A 17,941-nucleotide genomic window follows, 5' to 3' on the forward strand; every position below is an offset into this window, starting at 1 on the left:
GGCTGTGGGTCGGGCGCGCGTCTGGGGCACTGAGAACAGGGCGCTGGTCCGTAAGCTGCAGGCTGGGCTTTTGCGCGCCTCTGTCCGGGGAAGAGTTTCGAGCGCGCACGGCTTAGACTTTGAAACAATGGCGCAGGTCAAGAAGCGCCCCCGGGCCTTAGTAACTCAGGAGAGCTGGAGGGACGTGCGCGCGCATCCCAAGCTTTATGGTAGGGTTAGCGCGCGTTCTGCATTCCGGCGCAGCTCCCATCCCCTCACAGGAGCCGGAACCCACATGCTCTGGGGCGCGCTGGAGGCTTAGGGACCAGGAGCTGGTTTCGCCGCCGCACTCTCTCTGCCTCCGCGCCAGGGAGGCCGTCTGGGACCGGGGATTTAAGCCCCAGTCCCTAGCTGCCCCGATTCCCACAATTTCCCCCCGCAATCCTTTGCTCTTTTGGAGTGCTTTCAAACAGTCTCCAAGTTAATGCTGGTCCCCAGACGCAGGGCACTCTCGCTCGGATTGGGGTATTACTTTCCCACCGGTCGCCTCTGGTGGCTCCCTCCCCCTTTTGTTTATCTTCTGATATCAGTCCACCGTTCCCATTCTGCTTTACCTGCTCACTGGCGTCTTCTGCCCCTGTAGAGATCCAGACGTGTATAATTCTGATCTCAGGCTGATTTCATGAGTGTTCGGAGTTCTTTGGTAGGTAATCAGCTCACTTTGGGGTACCAGCTGAAAAGACGCCTCTTCCTAATACCCCACCATCTTGTCCCCCCCCGACCCTGATTCTTAACCTAACCCTGACCCTAAGACTGACCCAAAACTAGCCCTGCCCCTGACTCGAACCTGGACCCTAAACCAAAGCCTCACTCTGACCCTAAATCTGACCCTGGCCCTGAACTTCACCCTGACCCTAATCCTAAGCCTGACCCTGACCTAAGCCTGTCGCTAACACTAAACCTGACCGTGACTGTGAGCCCGGCCCTAACAGTAATCCTAAAGGTAACCCTAACCCTGACCTAATACTAACCCTGAAGCTAAACCTACTACTGACACTAACCCAAACACTAACCCCAACCCTAAACCAAACGCTAACCATGACCTTAACACTGTCTAACCCTAACCCTAACTATAACCCTAATTCTAACCCTAATCCTAAACCCAACCCCAAACCTTTCGTCTAAACCTAACCCTGACACTGAACCGACCATTGACCCTCAACCAAATCCTGACCCTGACCATAAACCCGACCCTTGCCCAGACCTTCACCTGACCCTGACCCTAAACCTAACCCTGACCATAGCACTGACCCAAAACTAATCCTGTCCCTGAACTGAATGTGGACCCTAAACCAAAACCAGATCCTGACGCTAAACCTGACACTGACCCTGACTTTTACACTGACCCTGAACCACACCCTGACCATAAACCTAAACCTGACCCTAACAGTGAACCTAACCCTGACCCTAACACTAACCCTGACCCTGACTGTGAGTCTGACCCTAACTCTAACCCTAAATGTATCACTGACCTTTTCCTAACACGGGCCATGACGCAAAACAATGATGACCCTAACCCTACAACTAACACCTAACCCTAATGCTGACCCTGACCCAACCCGGCCTAAACCTAACCCTCAAACTAACTCTAATTCTCACCCTAACCCCATACTTTAACCCTAACCCTGACCCTATCCCTGACACTGAGCATAACCCTAACCGTTAACTTTGCCTAAACTTGACCCTGATCCGAAAGTTGAGCTTAAACAGAACCCTGACCCTGACCATAAACCGAAACCTGGAACTGACCCTAAACCTTACTCTAACCTGACACTGATGATAACCATAAACCTAACTCTGACCCAGACCGTGAGCATGACCAGAACCCTAAGCCTAAAGCTAACCTTGATCCTAACCCTAATCATAACCCAGAATATAAATGTAAAGCTGACCTTATCCTAACCATGACCCTAAACCTGACCCTGACTCTGAGCCTAACACTGAACCTGACCCTAATCCTAACCCTGACCCTGACTCCTACTCTGACACTAACCTTAACCCTGACACAAACTGTGAGCCTGACCATAAACCTAACCCTGAACCTAAACCTAACGCTGACCCCTAACATAAGCCTAACGATATCCCTGACCCTAACAATATCTAACCCTAACCCTGACCATAACTCTAACCCTGACATTAACCCTAACCGTAAAACTAACTGAAACCCTGAACCTGAACCTGACTATGAGCCTGACCCAACCTAACCAGCCCTGACACTCACCCTGAACCTGACCATGAGGCAGAACTGAACCCTAACCTAAACCAAAGCCTAAAGCTGACCCTGATTCGGAACCTGATTTTAACCAAACCCTGACCTTACACTAACCCGGACTCAGGCCCTAACCGAGAGCTTGAACCTGACCTAAACTTGACCCTAACCCTAACCCTGACCATGACTGTGAGACTGACCCTAAACCTAACCCTAAAGTAACCCTAAACGCTGACCCTAATACGGACCCAGAACCTAAAATTAACGCTGACCCTAACGGTAAAACTAAACCCTAGCCTAACCCAAACCCTAACCCTGAACCTAACACAGTCAAACCCTAAACCTGACCATAACCCTACTTCTAACCCTAACCCTAACCCAAACCCTAACCTTACCCTGAACCTAACCCTGACCCTAACCCTAACCCTAATCCTGACCCAAACATAACCCTGATCCTGACACGAACCTTTCCCCTAAATCAAAACATGACTCTGACCCAAAATATGACCCTATCCATGACATTCACCCTGACCCTGACACTGACCCTGACCCTAAACCTAACCCTCACCCTAACACTGACCCCAAAGCTGACCCTCACACTAACCCTGACCCTGACTGTGAGCCAGAACCTAAATCTAACCATAAACGTAAAGCTGACCCTGACCCTAACACGGGCCATGACCCGAAACCTAACGCTGACCCTAACCCTAACACAAACCCCTAAACCTTACCCTGACCCTGACCCAAATCCTGTCTAAACCTAACTCTCAACCTAAATCTAACTCTACCCCTAACACTGCAATGAGGTTCGCCTGGAGGAGGAGAGCTCCTCAGATCCTTGGGGAGAGCTACTCACCCGTTATGTGGGGTCATAACGTCGGACATCCCCAGACAACTAGAGGAATATGTGTTTGAACTATTGCATGCACAGACACACACACACACACGTGCACACACACACACACACACACACACACACCGCCCTGCCCACCTAGAGATCAGAGTTGGATATCAAGGGAAAATGTTGGGTAAAAAGGGTGAAAGAAGAAAGAAATTGGAGGCAGCTCGGCCATGGGGTCAGTGTCATCAGGACTCTTGGCCAGGACCGAGATCCAAAGAAAGGGGAGTGGAGACAGGACGAGCTGATGGTCAAGAGGACCCCAAGGGGACCACAGGCTTTGCAAAGTCACTGGGTGGGGACAGTGTCTGGGGTCTGGTGTCCATCACCACCCTGGACTACTGGAAGTAGGAAGAGGTAACCACCCTGTCTGAACAGAGCTACAACACCGAAGGCCTCCCTTTACTCTTCTATCAATGGGGCCATAGAGACAGGGTGTCCCTAGTCTCCCACAGGCTTGTAGAAGAGCCTGTTGGACTTGAATCTCTATCCGAGACCCACGGTGCTCCCAGTCTTGGGTAAATATTTTCTACTCCCTCGAGGTCCTTCTAAGCAGAAGAAGGCCTCGAGGCTTGGGGGACTGACATTGTGAGCTTCCAGAATGTGGCAGAGCACTAGGCCCCTGGCCTGGGGACCAAGGTCAGGACCTTCCTTGTTACAGCTTCAAGGTCCACATTGGGAAGAGGTTCCAGAGTCAGTGCTCTGCTCAGGGTGTGAAGGCCTTACTTAGGAAGGAACCAAGCACCAGCACAGGAGAGGGAAACAGGGACAAGGGAGACAACGGCGGTTTCGCCCATCAGCCCTGTGGCCCACAGATCCTGCTCCTGTGAGACACACAAAAACAGAGACAGACGCAGATAAAGAGACAAAGACAAAGACAGAGACAGACACTGCACACAGGAGAGAAAGAACCAGCAGAAGTGCCAGATGTTCCTCCAACAGCTTGGAAATGACAGCCAAATATTTTGTCACCTTATCAGTCCCACGAGGTATCCTCCTAGGAACGGATGCAGGAATGCCCGCGGACCACTATGGGGGCTGGCCAGTACATAAGCGCAGACGATGCTCTTGGACCTCAACCTAATGGAAGTCCCGGGAAGTCTGTGTCCACAAGGTCAGAAGCCATGCACTGCAAACTTGCCACGGGACATGGGATACAGTCAGGAGGAGGGTGGTTTCCTGGGTCCCAGAGGAGACCCAGGCCTCTCTGGGCTATATTCCATTACCCCATCCATCACCAAGCACACCCTGATGAAGCATCCCCTGATGAAGAAGCCAGAACACACCCAAAGTGCAGACGGGGAGACTGAGGAGGCCCTGAGAGATAAGCTGACCTTATCCTATAAATGACCCTAACCCTGACCTTGACCCGGACCCTAACACTGAACCTGACACTAATCCTAACACTGACCATGACCCTTACTCTGACACAAGCAAATCCTGACAATGACTGTGAGCCTGACCATACTCCTAACCCTAACCTAAACCTAACCCTGACCCCTACCTTAAGCCTAACAATAACCCTGACCCTAACAATGTCGAACCCAAACCCTGACCCTCACTCTAAACTTAAGATTAACCCTAACCCTAAATCTAACTGAAAAACCTAACACTGAACCTGACCGTGAACCTGACGCAAACATAACCAGCCTTGATCCTCACCATGACCCTGACCAGGAGCCAGAACCGAACCCTAACCTAAACCAAAGCCTAATGCTGTCACTGATTTGGACCCTGAACTTAAACCTAACCCGGACCTTACACTAACCCTGACTCAGACCCTAACCAAGAGTCTGACCCTGACCTAACATTGACCCTAACAAAACCCTGACCTTGACTGTGAGCCTGACCCTAAACCTAACCCTAAATGTAACCCTAAACCCTGACCCTTATACGGACGCAGAACCTCGACCTATAGCTGACCCTAACGGTAAAACTAAACCCTACCCTAACGCAAACACTAACCCTGACACTAACACAGTCTAACGCTAATCCTAAACATAACCGTACGTCAAACACTAACCTTAACACCAAACCCTAACCTTACCCTGAACCTAACCGTGACCCTACCGCTAACCCTAACCCTCACCCAAACATAACCCTCATCTGACACGAACCTTGCCCCTAAAAAAAACATGACCCTGACCCAAATTCTGGCCCTGTCCCTGAACTTCACCCTGACCCTGACCCTAGAACTTAACCCTCACCCTAACACTGACCCAGAACATGACCCTCACACCAACCTTGACACTGACTGAGAGCCAGACCCTAAATCTAACCATAAACGTAGAGCTGACATTGATCCTAACACGGGCCATGACACGAAACCTAACTCTGACCCTGACCCTAACAAAAACCCCTAACACTAACCCAGACTCTGACCCAAACACTGTCTAAATCTTTTTTTTTTTTAAGATTTTATTTATTTATTTGTCAGAGAGAGAGGGAGAGCGAGCGAGCACAGGCAGACAGAGAGCCAGGCAGAGGCAGAGGGAGAAGCAGGCTCCCTGCCGAGCAAGGAGCCCGATGTGGGACTCGATCCCAGGACGCTGGGATCACGACCTAAGCTGAAGGCAGCTGCTTAACCAACTGAGCCACCCAGGCGTCCCCCAAACCCTGTCTAAACGAGTGTTAGGGGTAGGGTTAGAGTTAGGTTGAGAGTTAAGTCCAAACCCTGTCTAAACGTAACTCTCAACCTAACTCTAACCCTACCCCTAACACTCCCATGAGGATTGCCTGGAGGATGAGAACTCCTCTGATCCTTGCGGAGAGTTAGTTACCCCATCCCATGTGGGGACATAACATCGGACAACACCAGACAGATAGAGGCATATGTGTTCGAGCGTACCCATGCACACACACACACAGAGACTGACACATACACACACACACACACACACACACACACACACAAACACCCCGCTCTGCCAAGCTAGGGGACAGAGGTGGACACCAAGGAAAATGGGGGATAAAAAGGGTGAAAGAAGAAAGAGGTTGGAGACAGCTCGGCCATGGGATCAGGGGCATCAGGACTCCTGGCCAGGACCGAGATCCAAAGCATGGGGAGGGGAGACAGGACGAGCTGATGGTCAAGGGGTCCCCAAGGGGCCCAAGGGCTTCGCAAGGGCACTGGGTGGGGACAGTGTCTGGGCTCTGGTGTCCATCAGCACCCTGGACTACTGGAAGTAGGGAGAGGTAATCACCCTGTCTGAACAGAGCTACAACACCGAAGGCCTCCCCTTACTCTTCTAACAATGGGGCGATAGAGACAGGGTATCCCTAGTCTCCCACAGGCTTGTAAAAGAGCCGGTTGACCTTGAATCTCTATTCGAGACCCACTGTGCTCCCAATCTTGGGTACATGCTTTCTACTCCCTCGAGGTCCTTCTGAACAGAAGACGGACTGGAGGCCAGGGGGGCTGACATTATGAGCTTGCAGAATGTGGCAGAGCACTAGGCCCCTGGCCTGGGGACCAAGGTCAGGACACTCCTTATTGCAGCTACAGGGTCCCCATTGGGAATAGGTTCCAGAGTCCGTGCTCTGCTCAGGGTGAGAAGGCCTTACTTACCAAGGAACCAAGCACCAGCACAGGAGAGGGAAACAGGGACAAGGGAGACAACGGCGGTTTTGTCCATCAGTTCTGGAGCCCACAGATCATGCTCCCGTGAGACACCAAAACAGAATCAGACCCTGACACAGAGACAAAGAAAAAGACAGAGACAGACACGGAACACAGGAGAGAAAGAACCAACAGAATTGCCAGACTTTCTTCCATCAGCTTGGAAATGACAGCCAAACATTTTGTCCCCTTATCAGTCCCACGGGCCATCCCTCCTAGGAGGACGGATGAGGGACCATCCGTGGGCCACTATGGGGGATGGCCAGTACTATGGGAGCAGGCAAGGCCCTTGGACCTCAACCTAATGGAAGTCGTGGGAAGTCTGTGTCCACAAGGTCAGAAGCTATGCACGGCCACCAGGCTGTGGGGGATGGGATAGAGGCAGGAGGAGGGTGGTTTGCCTGGATCCCAGAGGAGATCCAGGCCTCTCTGGGCTATATTCCATTCCCCTGCCCAGTAGCAAGCACACCCGTGCCTTGGCAAGTGTGTGCACCAGACTCCTGGAAGAGCAGGGATGGAACGCATGGAGAGGGCCTACCCCTGATGGCATCCCCTGAAGAAGAAGCCAGAACATCCCCGATGTACAGACGGGGAGACTGAGGAGGCCCTGAGAGTGTCAGGTTGTGTCCGGGCTCACATTCCTGGGCAGGACCAGGAACCCGGTCTAACCCCAGCTCTGTTCCCTCCCATCGCAGACAACAGCCGCACCCAGGCTTCCCAGGGGTTGGAGAGAGAATGTGTGTGGGTCACTGGATGGACAGGGCATGGGTTGGAGTGTGCACCCTGAGCAGCCGGTGTAGGGTGCCCACAGGGAGTTCTGGATGGGAGCAGGAATTCCGGTAAGGAGCCCCCAGGCAGTGGTGACCTTACTTCCCTGATGACAGAGCCCAATTGAATTGGAACCCACGTATCCAGACACCCACATTACAGAGAAATCCACCCTGCCCAGCTCATTTCTGAGCACAGCCTGAAGGAAACGACATGTTCTTGTGCTGTCTACCGAAGCCAAGAGAATGCAGGCAGAGGAGAACTCGCCGGCCAGACAAGTCCCCTCACTGGGCAGATCATGTCAGGCCTCCCCGACGCCTCTGGCCATATTGGCCAAAAAAATCAAAAGGTGACACCGAGGGGCTCAGAGTCAGAGAGTCCCACACCTTCTGATTGACCCGTGTAGCCCTAGGTTTCCTGCGTGTGTGTGTGTGTGTGTGTGTGTGTGTGTAAAGAGAGCTCATCAGGGGTGGAGATGTACAGGGCAGGAGCAGGCTAATGAGGGGTCCATTGCCAGGTTGGCAGGTCATGTTCACACCCCAGTTTAAGGCAGGCTAGCTGGAAGCAAGTGTGCCTCTGCACACTTTTTCCCAGGGTTCATCCTGAGACCCTGCAGGGACTGGTCAATGACCCAGGTGCGGGGCTAACCATAACACTAACCCCTGACCCTGACCCTGACCCTGAGCCTGACCCTGACTTTGAGCCTGACCCAAATCCGAACCCTAGCCCTGACCCTGACTCTGACCCTGACCGAGATCCTGAACCAAACCCTAATCCTAAATCTAAGCCTGATGCTGACCCTGATCCAGACCCTGATCCTAAACCTCACCTGACCTACTCTAACCTTGACTCATCCCTAAGCGTGACCCTGACTCTGACACTAATCATAACCCTGACCCTAACCAAATCCTGACCCTAACCCTAACACTGACCGTACTTTGAGCCTGACCTTAACCGTAACCCTAAAAGTAACCCTAACCCTGACCCTAATAAGGACCCTTAACCTAAACCTAACATTGACCCTAACCGTAACACTAACCCCTACCCGACCCAAACCCTAACCCTGACACTATGCTGTCTAACCCTAAAACTATACATAACTCTACTGCTAAACCTATCCCTAACCAAAAACTCAAACCGTTCTGCTGAAACTAACCCTGACCCTGAACCGAAATTTGACCCTAAAACAAAGCCTCACCCTGACCCTAAATCTGAAACTGGCCCGGAACATCACACTGCCCCTGACCCTGACCCTAATCCTAAGCCTGACCCAGTCCTAAGCCTGACCCTAAACCTAACTTTGACCCTAACCCTAACCCTAACTCTGATCCAGATCGTCAGCCAGACCAGAACCCTAACCCAAAGCTAAACATGATCCTGACTATAATCATCAACCTGAATCTAAACGTAAAGCTGACCTTATCCTAACCATGACCTTAACCCTGACCTTGACCCAGATCCTAACACTGAACCTGACCCTAATCTTAACCCTGACCCTGACCCTTACTCTGACACAAACCCTCACCCTGACACTGACTGTGAGCCTGACCAAAAACATCACAATAACCTATCCCTAACCCTGACCCCTACCTTAAGCCTAATGGTAACCCTGACCCTAACAATATCTAACCCTAAATCTGACCCTCACTCTAACCCTAACATTGACCCTAACCCTAAATCTAACCGAAAACCCTAACCCTGACCCTGACTGTGAACCTGACCCAAACCTAACCAGCCCTGAACCTCACCATGACCCTGACCATGAGCCAGACTCGAACACTAACCTAAACCAAAGCTAATGCTGAAACTGATTCGGACCCTGAACTTAAACCTAACCTTGACCTTACACTAACCCTGACTCAGACCCTAACCGAGAGTCTGACCCTGACCTAACCTTGCCCCTAAACCAAACCCTGAAATTGACTGTGAGCCTGACCCTAAACCTAACCCTAAATGTAACCGTAAACGCTGACCCTTATAGGGAACCAGAACCTAAAATGAACGCTGAACCTAATGGTAAAGCTAAACCCTACCCTAACCCAAACCCTAACCTTGACCCTAACACAGTCTAACGCTAACCCTAACCATAAATCTACTTCTAACACTAACCCTAACACCAAACCCTAACCTTACCCTGAACATAACCCTGACCCTAACTCTAACCCTAACCCTAACCCTGACCCAAACATAACCCTCATCCTCACATGAACCTTGCCACTAAATCAAAACCTGACCCTGAACCAAATCTGAACATGTCACTGAACTTTAACCTGACCCTGACACTGACCCTGACTATAAACCTCAACCTCAACCTAACACTGACCCAGAAGTTGACCCACAAACTAACCCTGACCCTGACTGTGAGCCAGACCCTAAATCTAACCATAAACGTAAAGGTGACCCTGACACTAACACGGGCCATGACCCGAAAACTAATGCTGATTTTAACCCTAACACAACCCCTTACCAAAACCCTGACCCTGACCCAAAACCTGTCTAAAACTAACTCTCAACCTAACTCTAACCCTACCCCTAACCCTCCCATGAGGATTGCCTGGAGGATGAGTGCTCCTCAGATCTTTGGGGAGAGCTACTACCCCATCCCATGTGGGGACATAACCTCGGACATCACCAGACAGACAGAGGCATATATGTTCGAGCGCTCCCATGGACAGACACACACACAGACTGACACACACACGCACACACCTAAACACCCCGCTCTGCCCAGCTAGGGGACAGAGGTGGATACCAAGGAAAATGGGGGATAAAAAGGGTGAAAGAAGAAAGAGGTTGGAGACAGGTCGGCCATGGGGTCATGGGCTTCAGGACTCCTGGCCAGGACTGAGATCCAAAGCCTGGGGAGTGAAGACAGGACGAGCTGATGGTCAAGGGGTCCCCAAGGGGCCCAAGGGCTTCGCAAGGGCACTGGGTGGGGACAGTGTCTGGGCTCTGGTGTCCATCAGCACCCTGGACTACTGGAAGTAGGGAGAGGTAACCACCCTGTCTGAACAGAGCTACAACACCGAAGGCCTCCCCTTACTCTTCTATCGATGGGGCGATAGAGACAGGGTATCCCTAGTCTCCCACAGGCTTGTAAAAGTGCCTTTTGGCCTTGAATCTCTATTCGAGACCCACTGTGCTCCCAATCTTGGGTACATGTTTTCTACTCCCTCGAGGTCCTTCTGAGCAGAAGACGGCCTGGAGGCTAGGGGGGCTGACATTATGAGCTTGCAGAATGTGGCAGAGCACTAGGCCCCTGGCCTGGGGACCAAGGTCAGGACACTCCTTATTGCAGCTACAGGGTCCCCATTGGGAAGAGGTTCCAGAGTCCGTGCTCTGCTCAGGGTGAGAAGGCCTTACTTACCAAGGAACCAAGCACCAGCACAGGAGAGGGAAACAGGGACAAGGGAGACAACGGCGGTTTTGTCCATCAGTTCTGGAGCCCACAGATCATGCTCCCGTGAGACACCAAAACAGAATCCGACCCTGACTCAGAGACAAAGAAAAAGACAGAGACCGACACGGAACACAGGAGAGAAAGAACCAACAGAATTGCCAGACTTTCTTCCATCAGCTTGAAATGACAGCCAAACATTTTGTCCCCTTATCAGTCCCACGGGCCATCCCTCCTAGGAGGACAGATGCGGGAATGCCCGCGGGCCTCTATGGGGGCTGGACAGTGCTATGGGAGCAGACAAGGCCCTTGGACCTAAACCTAATGTAAGTCCCGGGAAGTCTGTGTCCACAAGGTCAGAAGCCATGCACGGCCACCAGGCTGTGGGGGATGGGATAGAGGCAGGAGGAGGGTGGTTTGGCTGGATCCCAGAGGAGATCCAGGCCTCTCTGGGCTATATTCCATACCTCTGCCCATCAGGAAGCACACCCATGCCTTGGCAAGTGTGTGTACCAGACTCCTGGGAGAGCGGGAATGGAATGCATGGAGAGGGCCTACCCCTGATGGCATCCCCTGAAGAAGAAGCCAGAACATCCCCAATGTACAGACGGGGACACTGAGGAGACCCTGAGAGTCTCAGGTTGTGTCCGGGCTCACAGTCCTGGGCAGGATCAGGAACCCAGTCTAACCCCAGCTCTGTTCCCTCCCATCGGAGACAAGAGCTGCACTCAGGCCTCCCAGGCGTTGGAGAGAGGCTGTGTGTGGGTCACTGGATGGACAGTGCATGGGGTGGAGTGTGCGCCCTGAGCAGCTGGGGTAGGGTGCCCTCAGGGAGCTCTGGATGGGAGCAGGAAGTCCGGTAAGGAGCCCCCAGGCAGTGGTGACCTTATTTCCCTGACGACAGAGCCCAATGGAATTGGAACCCACGTATCCAGGCACCCACATTCCAGAGAAAACCACTCTGTCCAGCTCATTTCTGGGCAAAGCCTGAAGGAAACGACATGTTCTTGTGCTGTCTACTAAATCCAGGAGAATGCAGCAGAGGAGACCTCGCCCACCAGACAAGTCGCCTCATTGGGCAGGTAATGTCAGGCCTCCTCGATGACTCTGGCCGTACTGGCCCAAAAAATCAAAAGGTGACACCGTGGGGATCAGAGTCAGAGTTTCCCACACCTTCTGATTAACCCGTGTAGCTCCAAGTTTCCTCCGTGTGTGTGTGTGTGTGTGTGTGTGTGTGTGTGTTTAAAGAGAGCTCATCGGGGGTGGAGATGTCCAGAGCAGGAGCAGGCTTATGAGGGGTCCAATGCCTGGTTGGCAGGTCATGTTCACGCCCCAGGTTAAGGCAGGCTAGCTGGGAGCGGGTGTGCCTCTGCACACTTTTTCCCAAGGTTCATCCTGAGACCCTGCAGGGACTGGTTAATGACCCAGGTGCGGGGTAACCCTAACACTAACCCCTGACCCTGACCCTGACACTGAGCCTGACCCCAAACCTAACCCTAGCCCTTACGCTGACTCTGACCCTAACCGTGATCCTGAACCAAATCCTAATCCTAAATCTAAGTCTGATGCTGACGTTGATCCAGACCCTGATCCTAAACCTAAACTGATATACTCTAACCTTGACTCATCCTTAAGCGTGACCCTGACTCTGACACTAATCATAACCCAGACCCTAACTTAATCCTGACCCTAACCCTAACACTGACCGTACTTTGAGCCTGAACTTAACTGTAAACCTAAAGGTAACCCTAACCCTGACCCTAATAAGGACCCTTAACCTAAACATAACGCTGACCCTAACTGTAACACTAACCGCTACCCGACCCAAACCCTAACCCTGACACTATGCTGTCTAACCCTAAAACTATACATAACCCTACTGCTAAACCTATCCCTAACCAAAAACTCAAACCGTTCTGCTGAAACTAACCCTGACCCTGAACCGAAATTTGACCCTAAAACAAAGCCTCACCCTGACCCTAAATCTGAAACTGGCCCTGAACATCACACTGCCCCTGACCCTGACCCTAATCCTAAGCCTGATCCAGTCCTAAGCCTGACCCTAACCCTAACCCTAACCCTGACCCTAGCCCTAACCCTAACTCTGACCCATATCGTCAGCCAGACCAGAAACCAGAACCCTAACCCAATGCTAAACATGATCCTGACTATAATCTTAAACCTGAATCCAAACGTAAAGCTGAACTTATCCTGACCATGACCTTAACCCTGACCTTGACCCAGATCCTAACACTGAACCTGACCCTAATCTTAACCCTGACCCTGACCCTTACTCTGACACAAACCCTAACCCTGACACTGACTGTGAGCCTGACCAAAAACATCACAATAACCTATCCCTAACCCTGACCCCTACCTTAAGCCTAATGATAACCCTGACCCTAACAATGTCTAACCCTAAATCTGACCCTCACTCTAACCCTAACATTGACCCTAACTCTAAATCTCACCGAAAACGCTGACCCTGAGCCTGACTGTGAACCTGACCCAAACCTAACCAGCCCTGAACCTCACCATGACCCTGACCATGAGTCAGACTCGAACCCTAACCTAAACCAAAGCTAACGCTGAAACTGATTCGGACCCTGAACTTAAACCTAACCTTGATCTTACACTAACCCTGACTCGGACCCTAACCGAGAGTCTGACCCTGACATAACCTTGCCCCTAAACCAAACCCTGAAATTGACTGTGAGCCTGACCCTAAACCTAACCCTAAATGTAACCGTAAACGCTGACACTTATAGGGAACCAGAACCTAAAACGAACACTGAACCTAATGGTAAAACTAAACCCTACCCTAACCCAAACCCTAACCCTGACCTTAACACAGTCTAAGGCTAACCCTAACCATAAATCTACTTCTAACACTAACCCTAACACCAAACCCTAACCTTACCCTGAACCTAACCCTGAACCTAACTCTAACCCTAACCCTAACCCTGACCCAAACATAACCCTCATCCTCACACGAACCTTGCCAATAAACCAAAACAGGACCCTAAACCAAAATCTGACCATGTCCCTGACCTTCACCCTGACCCTGACACTGACCCTGACCCTAAACCTCAACCTCAACCTAACACTGACACAGAAGCTGACCCACAAACTAACCCTGACCCTGACTGTGAGCCAGACACTAAATCTAACCATAAACATAAAGCCGACCCTGACCCTGACCCTAACAGGGGCCATGACTGGAAACCTAACCCTGACTTTAATCCTAACACAACCCCTAACCCAAACCCTGACTCTGAACCAAACCCTGTCTAAACCTAACTCTCAACCTAACTCTAACCCTACCCCTAACCCTCCCATGAGAATTGCCTGCAGGATGAGAGCTCCTCAGATCTTTGGGGAGAGCTCCTCACCGCATTCCATGTGGGGATATAACCTCGGACATCACCAGACAGATAGAGGCATATGTGTTCGAGTGCTCCCATGCAAAGACACACACACAGACTGATGCACACACACCCACACACAAACACCCCACTCTGCCCAGCTAGGGGACCGAGGTGGACACCAAGGAAAATGGGGGATAAAAAGGGTGAAAGAAGAAAGAGGTTGGAGACAGCTCGGGCATGGGGTCAGGGGCATCAGGACTCCTGGCCAGGACCGAGATCAAAAGCATGGGAAGTGGAGACAAAACGAGCTGATGGTCAAGGGGACCCAAGGGGCCCAAGGGCTTTGCAAGGGCACTGGGTGGGGACAGTGTCTGGGCTCTGGTGTCCATCACCACCCTGGACTACTGGAAGTAGGGAGAGGTAACCACCCTGTCTGAACAGAGCTACAACACTGAAGGCCTCCCCTTACTCTTCTATCAATGGGGCAATAGAGACAGGGTATCCCTAGTCTCCCACAGGCTTGTAAAAGTGCCTGTTGGCCTTGAATCTCTATTCGAGACCCACTGTGCTCCCAGTCTTGGGTACATGCTTTCTACTCCCTCGAGGTCCTTCTGAGCAGGAGACGTCCTGGAGGCTAGGGGGGCTGACATTATGGGCTTGCAGAATGTGGCAGAGCACTAGGCCCCTGGCCTGGGGACCAAGGTCAAGACCCTCCTTATTGCAGCATCAGGGTCCCCATTGGGAAGAGGTTCCAGAGTCCGTGCTCTGCTCAGGGTGAGAAGGCCTTACTTACCAAGGAACCAAGCACCAGCAGAGGAGAGGGAAACAGGGACAAGGGAGACAACGGCGGTTTCGTCCATCAGTTCTGGAGCCCACAGATCATGCTCCTGTGAGACACCAAAACAGAATCAGACCCTGACTCAGAGACAAAGAAAAAGACAGAGACAGACACGGAACACAGGAGAGAAAGAACCAACAGAATTGCCAGACTTTCTTCCATCAGCTTGGAAATGACAGCCAAACATTTTGTCCCCTTATCAGTCCCACGGGCCATCCCTCCTAGGAGGACGGATGCGGGAATGCCCGTGGGCCACTATGGGGGCTGGCCAGTACATGGGCGCAGACGAGGCCCTTGGACCTCAACCTAATGGAAGTCGTGGGAAGTCTGTGTCCACAAGGCCAGAAGCCATGCAGGGCCACCAGGCTGTGGGGGATGGGATACAGGCAAGAGGAGGGTGGTTTGGCTGGATCCCAGAGGAGATCCAGGCCTCTCTGGGCTATATTCCATTCCCCCGCCCATCAGGAAGCACACCCGTGCTTTGGCAAGTGTGTGCACCAGACCTGGGAGAGCGGGGATGAAACGCATGGAGAGGGCCTACCCTTGATGGCATCCCCTGAAGAAGCCAGAACATCCCCAATGTACAGACGGGGAGACTGAGGAGGCTCTGAGAGTGTCAGGTTGTGTCCGGGCTCACAGTCCTGGGCAGGACCAGGAACCCGGTCTAACCCCAGCTCTGTTCCCTCCCATCGGAGACAACAGCTGCACCCAGGCCTCCCAGGGGTTGGCGAGAGGCTGTGTGTGGGTCACTGGATGGACAGGGCATGGGGTGGAGTGTGCACCCTGAGCAGCTGGGGTAGGGGTGCCCTCAGGGAGCTCTGGATGGAAGCAGGATGTCCGGTAAGGAGCCCCCAGGTAGTGGTGACCTTACTTCCCTGACGACAGAGCCCAATGGAATTGGAACCCACGTATCCAGGAACCCACATTCCAGAGAAAACCACCCCGACCAGCTCATTTCTGGGCAAAGCCTGAAGGAAACGACATGTTCTTGTGCTGTCTACCGAAGCCCAGTGAATGCAGGCAGAGGAGAGCTCGCCCGCCAGACAAGTCCCCTCACTGGGCAGATCATTTCAGGCCTCCCCGACGCCTCTGGCCGTATTGGCCAAAAAAATCAAAATGTGACACCTAGGGGGTCAGAGTCAGAGAGTTCCAAAACTTCTGATTGTCCCGTGTAGACCTAGGTTTCCTCCCTGTGTGTGTGTGTGTGTGTGTGTGTGTGTGTGTGTGTAATGAGAGCTCATCGGGGGTGGAGATGTCCAGAGCAGGAGCAGGCTTATGAGGGGTCCGATGCCTGGATGGCAGGTCATGTTCATGCCCCAGTTTAAGGCAGGATAGCTGGGAGCGGGTGTGCCTCTGCACTCATTTGCTCACGGTTCATCCTGAGACCCTGCAGGGACTGGTCAATGACCCAGGTGCGGGGCTAACCCTAACACTAACTCCTGACCATGACCCTGACCCAGAGCCTGACCCTGACTTTGAGCTTGACCCAAAACCTAACCCTTGCCCTGACCCTGAATCTGACCCTGACCAAGATCCTGACATAAACCCTAATCCTAAATCTAAGCCTGATGCTGACCCTGATCCAGACCCTGATCCTAAACCTCACCTGACCTACTCTAACCTTGACTCATCCCTAAGCGTGACCCTGACTCTGACCCTAATCATAACCCTGACCCTAACCAAATCCTGACCCTAACCCTAACACTGACCGTACTTTGAGCCTGACATTAACCGTAACCCTAAAGGTAACCCTAAACCTGACCCTAATAAGGACCCGTAACCTAAACCTAACGCTGTCCCTAACTGTAACACTAACCCCTACCCGAACCAAACACGAACCCTGACACTATGCTGTCTAACCCTAAAACTATACATAACCCTACTGCTAATGCTATCCCTAACCAAAACCTCAAACCGTTATGCTGTAACTAACCCTGTCCCTGATCCGAAATTTGACCCTAAAACAAAGCCTCACCCTGAATCTAAATCTGACACTGGCCCTGACCTTCCCACTGACCCTGAACCTGACCCTAATCCTAATTCTTACCCAGTCCTAAGCCTGACCCTAACCCTAACCCTGACCCTAACCCTAACTCTGACCCAGATCGTCAGCCAGACCAGAACCCTAACCCAAAGCTAAACATGATCCTGACTATAATCATAACCCAGAATCTAAACGTAAAGCTGACCTTATCCTGACCATGACCTTAACCCTGACCTTGACCCAGATCCTAAAACTGAACCTGACCCTAATCCTAACCCTGACCCTGACCCTTACTCTGACACAAACCCTAACCCTGACACTGACTATGCGACTGACCAAAAACATAACACTAACCTATCCCTAACCCTGACCCCTACCTTAAGCCTAATGATAACCCTGACCCTAACAATGTCTAACCCTAAATCTGACCCTCACTCTAACCCTAACATTGACCCTAACACTAAATCTAACCGAAAACGCTGAACCTGACCCTGACTGTGAACCTGACCCCAACCTAACCAGCCCTGAAACTCACCATGACACTGACCATGAGCCAGACTCGAACACTAACATAAACTAAAGCCTACACTGAAACTGATTCGGACCTTGAACTTAAACCTAACATTTTCCTTACACTAACCCTGACTCCGACCCTGACTGAGAGTCTAACCCTGACCTAACCTTGACCCTAAACCAAACCCTGAAATTGACTGTGAGCCTGACCCTAAACCTATCCCTAAAGGTAAGCGTAATCCCTGACACTTTTACGGAACCAGAACCTAAAACGGACGCTGAACCTAATGGTAAAACTAAACCCTACC

Source organism: Neovison vison, chromosome 2 (assembly GCF_020171115.1).
Source record: "Neovison vison isolate M4711 chromosome 2, ASM_NN_V1, whole genome shotgun sequence".
Classification (NCBI taxonomy): domain Eukaryota; kingdom Metazoa; phylum Chordata; class Mammalia; order Carnivora; family Mustelidae; genus Neogale; species Neogale vison.